This window comes from Lutjanus erythropterus, chromosome 10, assembly GCF_056507025.1.
Source record: "Lutjanus erythropterus isolate fLutEry1 chromosome 10, fLutEry1.hap2, whole genome shotgun sequence".
In the NCBI taxonomy this organism is placed as follows: Eukaryota; Metazoa; Chordata; class Actinopteri; order Lutjaniformes; family Lutjanidae; genus Lutjanus; species Lutjanus erythropterus.
This window is the reverse complement of record NC_139326.1, coordinates 6,400,897-6,412,267: the sequence shown is the minus strand read 5'-3', so window position 1 is coordinate 6,412,267 and position 11,371 is coordinate 6,400,897. Positions and strand designations below refer to the sequence as shown.

General features: G+C 40.2%; 1 protein-coding gene across 1 annotated transcript in view; it reads left to right on the top strand.

Annotated features, from left to right (window-relative positions):
* Positions 1–56: 56 nt before the first annotated feature.
* Positions 57–11,371, top strand: part of pdlim2 (PDZ and LIM domain 2 (mystique)) — a 56,164-nt gene continuing 44,849 nt past the window's right edge. Inside the window, exon 1 of the mRNA XM_084728049.1 lies at positions 57–387. The gene's annotated coding sequence lies outside the window, so the exon portion shown is untranslated. The remainder of the gene's footprint in view (positions 388–11,371) is intronic.

Below are 11,371 nucleotides of genomic sequence, written 5' to 3'. Positions count from 1 at the left end.
TATCACCGCGGCACCCTCCTGTCCTGTCCTGCCTCCTCTGTGATGGGACACGCCCCGGGCCGTCTGTCCGACTGACTGCTGTGTCAAAGCTTTTATTTTGGTAATAGCACATGGCACCGCGAGGTCGGACAAACCAGTGATACCACTGCGCGCGCAGCCACAGGTGGTGTTCGTGCGTGACACCTTCGCATCTGAGACAACAGAAGCCAGACAGACAGAGAGAGAGGGACAAGAAGGAAGGAGGGACACATAAAGCTGCTTTCTGCCTGTTTGTTCGCATTTTGGACGCCGTTGTTGCTGAACTGGGACCTGCTGCCTGCTGCTGGGTGTGTGTTCAGAGAATTAACAGGTGGAGACTGCGCCTTAATTCACGCTGAGCTCACCTTGGTAAGTGAACACGTTAGACTCATTATCAAAAGTGTCTCAACTTGCTTAAACTCTGTTGGACAATTCAAGAAGCTGGATTTAGTCTGATGTCCTTGGTGCAGCTCAAATAATCAAAACTCCGGTGAGTTAAATGCTTATTTGTTGGGGATGCTGAAGGAGAGCACAGTCTTTTTTTCACTTTTTTAATCCTACAGCCTAGTGGTTTTCAGACTGGCGTTTGGGAACCAGCAAGGGTCCTTGAGAGAGTTGTAGAGAGTCCACTGCAACAGGAGGACTAGAATATAGTCCTGCAACTAAAGATTATTTAGTTGTTTGGTCAAAAAATGGTGAAAAATGTCAATTATTGTGTCACAAAGCCTAAAATGACATCCCCAAATGTCTTTCTGGCCAACAGCCCAAATATATTAAGTTAACTATCACAAAGCAGTAAAGAAATAAGAAATATTAACATTTAAGAAGCTGGAATAAGAATTCTTACTTATTTTTTAAATTATCACTCAAATTGATTAATCGGTTTTAAAATAGTTGGCAACAACAATATTCAGTGTGTCACTCTGAAATGGAGTGGGGTTGAAGTATGAAGGAGAATAAAATGCAAAATACTCCAGGAAAGCACCTCAGAATTATACTAGTTAGTACATTACTTGTGTAAATGTACTTAGTTACTTTCCACCACTAATTATTTGTCATTATGATATGAGTGGCAGCTTTGTATGACTATAAAATCCACAAGCTCTTACTGATAAATGTTTAATAACTTACAAGTGTTGTCTAAAGTTAGTGGGGCTTTAAATAATATTCAAACCGATTAATCGATTGTCAAAATATTTTTGGAAGTTGGAACAACAAGGGAAGAAATTAGGCTGGCTGTTTTTTATTTGTAATTTCTATATTTTTAATGGTTGTATTTATTTATCCTGGGTTGATAATTGATTTACTATGATCACTTATATGGAATTTCTTAAGACAAACAAATCTCAAACTGGGGGTCCATGTTAAGACTGGGCTATATATTGATATTGTATCGATAATGTGATATTAGACAAGACCAGACGGTTGTACCTGTTATTTACCTTTACCTACTTAGTGATTATATTACTGATGATTATGTATCAAACAATCTCATTGTGTCAATATTTTGTGAAAGCATCAATAGTCATGCCTACAATATTGTCACAATATTGATAAATATTGCAGTTTTTGGTCAAAAACAGGATGCAAAATTATTGTTTTTTCCTCTGGCCACATGGCTTGTGCATGTTCACATTTTAGCAGCCTTTTGTTCTGTTGGCTGGTGAGTGAAAAAAATCTACCTGCCAACTGCATATTTTACCAGGATGTGGCTGGTGTTCGTTTTGTGCCCAAGTCAAAAATGCTGCAATATTTCGATTGCGTCTGTATTGCCTAGCTATACTGTTGCATAGTTTATTCTACAGCAGTGCCTCATATCTGTGGTCTAATGTGGATCTATTGTGGTTGTCTTTGACTTGAGAAAGGTTGAGAATCCCTGGTAAAGCTTATTTCTGCATGAAACTATGTTTTGTGTTGTTATTTCTATGGAACATGGTGTGGTTTATCGCAGGTTAATTGTAGTTATTCAACCTGATAGACTTGTATCTGTCCATAAAAAGTGTGGGAACCTCGGGGAATGCAGTGAAGCCTTGCTAAATGATGACTGATGCCAAGTACAGTATGTGCGCAATTAAAGTGCGCAGCACCCACAAAAGAGCTGCTTTGGCTAATGATGCATGATAGAAGTGGAAATTGCAAGTCAGTCCAAATGACTAGAAAAAGTTCAGCCCACACAGAGTGCATACTTCTAGCACCCTGTCACTTCATCTGAGCAGGGAAGGTTGTCTGTACACATGAGGCAGTCAGGAGTGTGATTTGTGGAGGGGCTGGACCAGGTGCAACCTCTGGACACTTTAAGTTAGTATTTATGTCACATTAGTTGAATTGGTGAAGCTGTTATCTTCTCTGCTCCTCTGAATGAGCAGGTCTGCTGTGGTTCAAGTTCAAGCCAGCTCTGCAGGACTGTAAATCACTTGTTCTCTTCCCTTAACCCTCTGTGGTACAGTGCTGCCTCTGGGCAACGCCCATTTTTAGCCCATTCACACAGTGCATCCTCATTCATGGTGCAATACTTGTAAAAAAGAGTCAGGGCCCAAAGGAAACTGCTAGTAGTGTTTTAATCTGTCACATGACTATCTTGAGGTCATGTTGGATCCTTTTTGTGGCCTTCCTCTATCATATCTCATCACAAAAATGTTCGTTTTCAGTCATTTTGCATTTCAGGAAACATTTGATTCACATCATTAGATGAATAAAGTTTAATTTTTAATTGTTGAATGTACTTTATTTGATAATTAAGAAATTGAAAACTGTTTAAATTGTGGTTTGGATTAAATAACTACTTTAGGTATGTCCCTGGCATGACATCACTCAAGTGACACACATAGTTTACATCATAAAATGGTCACAGTTTGGTCAGGTTTAGGCAGAAGGCACATCCATAAAGAGATTTGAAATTAACTCAAAACTTAAATGACTCTTATGTTGAACATTTGGTTCCACACAGGACTGAAACTCCAGTCTCCTGGGAGAAACTTGTTTCTGAGAAGTTTGTTTGAGCCTTCCCTCGACACTGTCCAAATGTGGACTTTCTCACCTCTAATAGTTCTCCTATCATGTTTATTATGTCCACTTGGGAACACCACGTAAAAATAAATGGACATAAACAATAACTGTCTTTTTTAAGTTCCTGACCATTATGGTACAGTGTTGCTTTAATTTGATGCACCCTAAAGTGTGTACGCTAAAAAAATATTTCCTGAAAATATCTTCCGATTATGTATACTTGGTCTGTTTTATGACAAAAACATGACAAAATATTTTACCAAATGGAGGGTTAAAGTTGTCTAGACATGGCTGTTCCTCCAGATCACTTAATCAAACTGTTCAGAGATAAATAGATCTGGCTTGTGCAGAGCTCAGCAGGTGGGAAAATACTTTATCTCAGAGTTCATGTATAATCCAGAACAGTCCTAGTGAAACCTCATATTCCCGAACCCCCGCCGCCTGCTGTTTGTGTACCTTCCCCATTGTGATGGTGCCTTTCATGTGTGTGCTGTACCTTTCCCTCCTCTCACTTTATATTGTGTTTGTTTCCTGATGGCTTTTGCTTTTTTTGTCAGAGAGAACACTCTGCTGCTCTTACTCAGATTGGATAGGAAGGCTAAAGCCATCAAGGAACCAAAAACAGACCACTGTAATTTTGGATAGAGCGAGGCAGTGGTGGTGGCTTTTCAAGAAAACAGGGAAAAGGCCAACTTGTTACCTTCTAATTCAGGGAAAGAATTTTTTGTTTGTTTTACAATTGCATTGAGGTTTTAACTGAAGCAGAGGAACATTTTAGTCTTCTAGTTTTGTTAAGTACTACTGTGTTGGTATGTTTTTTATTTAGTTTAGGGCCTTTTCTCTGAAACATGTGTTTTGGTTATGCAGGAAGTTGGTTGTCTGTCAGGTCTGATTGAGGAAAGTGGTTTTTTGGCGGTGTTTTTCAGTTTTAGCTGACAGAGGAAGGATGGTTCTGACTGTTCTTTCTTTCACATTGCATCAGATTTGGTAGAAACAGCAGGAGGACGTCTCCACCTTTACCAAAAGAGGTGCTTCTTACAAGCATCAAACATGCTTTTGAACGAGGTGGGGTGCACCGTTGCAGCAGTATGTTTCAAGAGTGCGCTTGTAATGAACAAAGTGCTGGTTGGTGTGTCTTTTGAGAGCAGGGCCTAATGGTGCGTGCAGAGGATGTGGTGAGCTCAACTGATTGCTGAGCAGCACAGTGTGCAGTCAGTGTGAACAGCAGTAACATGATCTCCAGATGATGATGATGGTGATGATGATGATGATGCAGAGGGAGATAAGTGGAACCAGGACCACAGTGTCCTTGTCTTGTTACTTCCCTGTGGACACACTCCAATCCACTGTTATGTAGCAAAGTTCAGTAGTAAAGGGATGATGGGTAATCTTAGACATTGTCTTTTTGTACAGTGGAGTTCTTACAATAGCAGCTAATCCCTTTTTGCATATATTAAACTGACAAAGACAAGATATTTAATGTTTCACCTCATTAACTTCACTGATTTTTGTAAATAAATGCTTGTTCTGAATTTGATACCTGCAACACATTTCAAAACAGTTGGGACTGGAGCAACAAAAGACTGATATGAACCAGTTATTAAGTTTCACCATCTAATCATCGACCTATCCCCACCTGTGACGCCACGTGGAAGCGATTAACCTTAATTAATGTAGCTTGGAGGACAGAGAAGTGAACTACATCACAGGTGTCTGAAGAAAGTTGTGAAATGCTCAAAAAAACCTGTTTGGAACAGCAGCAGGTAAACAGGTTAATTTGTTAAGAGGTGACAGTATCATTGAAGCGGCATCAGTCACAGGAGTGTCACAATTTAAACATTAAATCAAAATGAGCATTCAGTTTCAATAATCAAATCAAAATCAGGCAGAATCTGCAAGTCTCTGTTTTTTTTTTTCTTCCTTCCCTTGAAAAACTGTTGGCAGTCACCGCATCTACAAATCCAAGTTAAGACTCTACCAAGCAAAGAGAAAGACAGAGATCAACAACCTCCTGCCCCAACTTTTTTGGAATGTGCTGCATGCATGAAATTCAAAACAAAAAACAATAAAGCTGAGTAGTACAAAGATGGCAATAGAATTACATTCTGTTTTTGTTTACATTTTACACAGCGTCCCAACTTTTTTGGAATCGGAGTTGTGAGATTATGTAATATTTTAAGGCTTCATTACAGCCTGAAACTCTACAGGAGCGTACAGCCTTAGAAGTTTTCACACTGAAAAGGGAGTAACCCGCAAAAATTACAGGTATGGCTTCATCTATAATTGTTTTGATGACACATGTGTGATTAGCAATATGTGTAAGGGAAAAAAAAGTCCTCAACCAACACCCTTCTTGACATCATTTGTTATTGTTTGATGTTATTTTCTCATCTCCCTAGTGACTGCAGCTATATCTGACCAAATGGGTGTGATTTGGAGAATGTCTAGAATGTTATTTCGCCCTGCTGAGTCCAGGGAGGGGCTTGCTATTGCATTCTTCTCCTTATTATTCAGTGGGTGTGTGTGTCCAGGTAGGTGCCGGCCTGTCAGGGTACTGCCCGCGTGACACACACAGGGTAGAGTCAACAGCAGACCGCATCACTGACGAGGGCTGTGGAAAGTTCACATTGGTGTATGGCCACCAGCGAGAGCTTTGACAAGTGTGATTCATGCCAGGAATATTCCCCTGCAGCCACTGTGGTTCATTTGAGAGAGAGCGAGAGAGAGAGAGTGTGCCTTTGCATCGAAGCTCAGCCAGAGCTTTCAGTTGAATGTATTGCGTCTGCTATGTTCATCAGCCATTCTTTCAGTATTAGCTTGCTGGAGAGCCAGTGCTTGTTCATTTCAATCCAGTGGATTTTGGCCCCGAGTTCAAGCAGAAGAAAAACAAGCTCTGTTAAGAACTCTGGTGATTCAGCGATGAGGTGAAGAGTTGTTGTAGGTGGCCAGGTTTGGCTGCCAGACGTTTTATTATGCAGAGATATAGTTTGAGTCAGCTATCTGCCGTGTTATTCCATTTTCATGAATATTTGATTTCCGTTACAGTACATGTGGTAATGACTCGTTTTTCCAAATGTTTCATTCCCTGAAAGAAATGAGGTGTTAATTCTAAGAATTTGCTTTGTTAAACTTGATGATGGCTTCCTGCAATGCATATATTTATTGGCCGTCCATTTCATTCTGCATGTCTAGCAGCCATGTATTCTTTCCAACGAATGCATTTTTTCAAGTATTCTCCGCCAAATCAAAAATACGTTCTGTAGTGCTATGACTGATTGATTGATTGATTGATTGATTGATTGATAATGATTTTGGTCTGATCTGCTGAGCCTCGTGTCCAGTGAGTAGCTTCCTTCCAGGCAGTGATGTGGTCAGTGGGTGTTCTTTGGTGGAAATAAAATATTTTCTACTAGGGCTGTGATGGCATGGATGTTTTTTTATCCCGTGGTGACATGCTGTCATGAGCATAGAGATAAGATAAAATGGTCACACAACGGGGAAATCTGCAGTGTTACAGCAGCGAAGTTTATAGCAAAATTGAAAGGACTGGACAATAAATAAACAAGCATTATAAACAATAGGAAATATTACATCTCTACAGCCGATATCACCAAAACTCCAAAACAATCTAGATTAATAAATTGCACTACTGGTAGAGGAAAAACATATATTTTGGGGTGTGAACTGTTCCTTTAAAATACTTATATAACTGTGAACATGACTGCTGATTGCCATACTGCAGCTGTGTTGTGGTGACATGCTGATCGAAGTTAATGACTCATCACTGAGTCATCATATTTTTTGCCACACTCCAGCCAATTACACACACGGCTTCAGACTTGTTTTTGCAGGTTTCACTCATGCAGCCCAAACTACCCATAACTTCATGTTGGGTAATCACGCTTAATTGTAGATTGCACATCAGTTAGGTGGTGTTGCATGTCCATGAGCGTCAGCCTAAATGACAATTATGCTCACTGCCCCTGACCACCAAGGAGTTATACTGAGGCTTGCAGCAAATGGCTTTTCTCATTACCAGTCAGTGATAAAAAATACCACAGAACAGAAGTTGTTATATCCTAAGTTAAGAATAGTTCACAAACTGTTTCAACTTAATTCAGCGTCAAAGAGCAGCATTAAATATCAGCAATAATACATCAGTCATATATCTTTTAGCTTCAACAAAATTTTGAGAATCAGTTCTTTGATGTTGACACAATTGATCCTTTAATTTTCACTATGAGGACAAAATATGTTACTGAAAACCTTTTCCAAATGAAACCCTTTAGGCTCTCTGCGTGTTGGAGCAACATGTCTTGAATCCAGCATCGGGAGATGGCCGGTTCTTCCCGTTCATGCCTCCACTATCTCTTTTGCCTGTAGGTGCAATTTCTCATGGTTGTGACAAGCGCCGAAAGTCCTTTAACATACAGATTATGTATTGAGGGGCTTAAACTTCCCCCAGAGAGCGCAAAATGTCCCTATGGAAACATAAATATACTCTGATCCAAGTGATGTCAGACCGCATTATGGTTTTGTTTATCTTTTGAACATCTCATCAATCCTGCCACCCCAAAGCATACTTCACTTACAGAGTAATAGCACTGATGTTATTTTATTTATATATTATATTTGAGGTAGTGTGTCCCCTCAGATTTGGGTTAGGGTTGTTGCCTAAGTTCTGTTTTTGACATGTGGGAGAGAAAATAAAAAGAAATTGTTGCTGCTGTTCATTGCACTGTCTCCAGGTAAGGTAAAGTACATGTGGTGTTGAGAAAAAGACCCTTTTAGACCCCACAATGATATCATCGTCCATCGCAGTGTTTCACTGTGGACATCACACTTCAATTGCACAGCATTCTTGAGTCTCCAAAATTTACAATAAAGTTAAATCAACACGCTTAAAACAGGTTAAACCAAAGCTAAGTACAGGATGTAGGATTTACTGCACTGCTGTTTTATAATAAAGTCATTATTGAGTGTGTGAGCCGATGGATAATCCTGTCTAGGAAATTTGTATTCTGCCTCTTGTTGTCTGTCAGACTTGACACCTTTCTGTTTGTTGGTATGTAGGAATGCAGGTAAGCCATAAACTTCTCCATTGTGTCTCTCGGAAGTGAGAGTGTTTCGCTGCACCTACAGCGTCAGTTTCCATTCTCTTCGTGCTGCCGTCCTGCTGTGCGGCCGATGCTGAACTGCGAGCCATAGAAATGACTTCATGACTAGAATCCTTCTCATTGTGCAGGGCGCGTTGAATTGTAATGCCAGACTGTCACGGCAGTGAAAGCATCGAGATGTCACCAGAACAGAATTCACCTTTTATGTGAATTGGCAGCTTCCCAGCAGCACTTTTGTGTGATGGTGAGGCTTCATCAATCCGTGTTCAGCGCTTTGCTTTATGCGAACAGCAGCACAGTCTTAAAACCTCATCAGTGGCCAATTAAGCAGAGCCCGACCATGAGTGTGCCACTTATCCTCTCCACCACTATGTGTTGTTTTTCTTCTCGGCTGTTTGTCCGCTCCGCCGCATTCCTTCGCCATCCTTTCACTTTGACATTATCCGCCACTAGCGTTTTTATGATGCTAAGAGTGAACGTTTACGCAGAGAATTAGCAGGGTGCTCACTCGATAATGGGCACTCTATAGGAGACACTGCAGAAGCTCATGGAACTAATTGACACCCCCCAAGGCTGGGAAACTTTGGAGCGGCTGCTCACTGTCATTATCACGACTGCACTTATTTCTGGAGGCCACAGCAATTAAGAGACCCTAATGATGGTGAGCCCAGTAACCCTGCTAATTGGCCCAGACTGTTAATAAGTAACTGGGTCTGCGCTGCGTGTCCCAAACACTTGTGGAATGTGCGGCCGATGAAATGGGCCAGTGTTTGGAGGGATTTAGGGGAGCAGCGTGGCTGATGTCCTAGATCCACTGTACTGTGGCTTCCAGACGTTTTCTTACTCACTCCTCATGCTTGAAGAAACTTTGATCTGTATTATGCAATGTTTGCAGTCATAATTGGCTGGTTTTTATTACTTTATGGCGTAACTATTGAGTAAGATTATAATTTGCATTCCACCACAGTGTGCATTTCTGTCAACACTGCAGCACTTGGAATCAACATGAACTGAACTCAACCTGATTGTAAACTTAGTATTGAGGTCATCACATAGTAAAGCTTGTGTAGGTCGCATGCTACCTACCTGCCTACTAAGTTTGGGAATTTGCAGGTATTTAGGTAGACAGGTAGGCAGGTCATGGGCAGCTAAGTCCCCTCAGTTTCAGCTGGGGAATGTGTGCAAGCCACATCCAATTAATGACCACAAAATGTCAAGAAAAGAAATATTCTTACACCCATTTTCCTAATTAAACAGAAAAATGTACTTGTACACCTTCAAGTTCCTCTCTGTTAACGAACTAAGACACACTAATTAGCCATATTAATTAAAACACACTTCATTCAAACTCACAGGAAACAAAACCATCTTGGTTAGTCTTACCTCTGAAATAAATCCTTAATTCTCCACAATAGATGTGAAAATAGTGAGAGTGCATCACTGAGAAGCGGCTCTCACTAGATGGACCAAAAACCCTAACCGGTGTTGAACTCAGGCGATCGCAGATAACCGATATATTCATCCAGTTTCCCAGCCTGATGGTCGACACGCATACACTCTCTGAGCACTCATTATGCCTGAGCAGAGTCTTCCACAAGGCTTGGCAGATATATTGCTAAAGTTATAAGCGCACAACATGCACAAGAATGACGGATAAAGTGTAGCAGCTGTGGGTACTCACAATACCCATTTTCATTGTTTATGTGATGAATTTAGGTGTTTTGTTTCATGTGAATGAGACATGAGGTAGTTGGATACACTTAGTGACTCATCGTACAGCAGTAGTCAGCCAGTGTGTTCATGTGTTTTCGGGGAGTAGCTTTATAGAGAGGCCTGAACAGAGAGGGTGGGATTTTTTTCAGTTGGGTACAAAATCTAGCTTACCCTTGCTGGTTTCTCCAGTGTTCCCAACTCCATCTTAAACCTGTGATTAAATGAAACAACAGTATGTATTCAGAGGTGCAAAACATGGACAGGCTGTAATTACTTGAAAGACACTATCTGATTTGCTAAATGTTTGTATACTTCCCTGGGACTTTGCTTTTATTTGAACTAAAGTGTGCATGTAGACTTAAATAATAGCAATAATTGTGGTGAAAATAAGAAATCTTACAGCAAAAAGTCAAAAGTAAAATACATGATCTGGAAACCAACTCCAGTATGATTGTGTGTCTCTGTAGAAAGAAACAGTCAGATACTAAATGTAAGTTCTGCATTTGGGCTCAAAGGTTGATGCAAGAGTTAAGCAACATATGGTGTGAAATGGTTTGGATGTAGACATTTCATTTTTCTAGAGAAGCAGCCTATACTTAAAGTAGCTTATGTCATTGTCTAAGTGCACACCTATATATTACCTGTTACACTAATGTCTTCAGTGTAAATAATGAACATCTTCTCAGTGAGTTTCAGTGACAGATACAGCAGCTGTGTGTGTCTGTGTGTTTGCGTTGTGCAGGTGTTGATGTGTTTATGAACCTGTAAGTGCTCATCCCTTCATCCCTTTACGCCTCAGAGCTCTGTGTCTGCACATGCAGTCAGACAGCAGACAAGCTTCACCTGCAACTGTTAGCAGAGCCTAAGTAAACTGGCAGCTGAATCACAGGGTATCTTTAAGACAAGAAGAATACAAGCATAAATATTTAAGTGCTTTAAAGCAGAGGTGTCAAACTCACTTCAGCATCAGCCCTATTTGATCTGAAGTGGGCCAGTCCAGTAAAACTATAGTCTAATAACCCATAAACAACATTGTCTTCTCTTTTTAATATAAAGACCAACAAGCACTCTGCCGATTTACGTACCGATGATAAATAGCCTGAGATACTGAAAGAAAAATAATTTCAACAGTCACACATTCAGTTAGTGTAGTCATTACATGTGCAGTACATAGGTCACAGTATATAGGTCACAGTGGATCTACATTTATGTAATTTGGAACTGAACTATAATACAGTATTTTACATCTTTATGACTTTATCAGACAACTTACAGACATTCTCACTGCGTAGCAATGCTGGTATCACTCAACTTAATCTTCCTTATTGGCTTCCACTTTGTCTGCTGTTATCTCCTACCTTACACATCAGAAGTTTTAGCAGTGCCTTAGCAACATGGGTAAATCAATATTGTTTTAAGATAAAAGTCTGATAAAGGTTATTTTGTACTGAAGGTGCAGATTGATAATGTTTTGGAGAACTTCCAATCTTTGAATATAACCACAACAGATATTAATA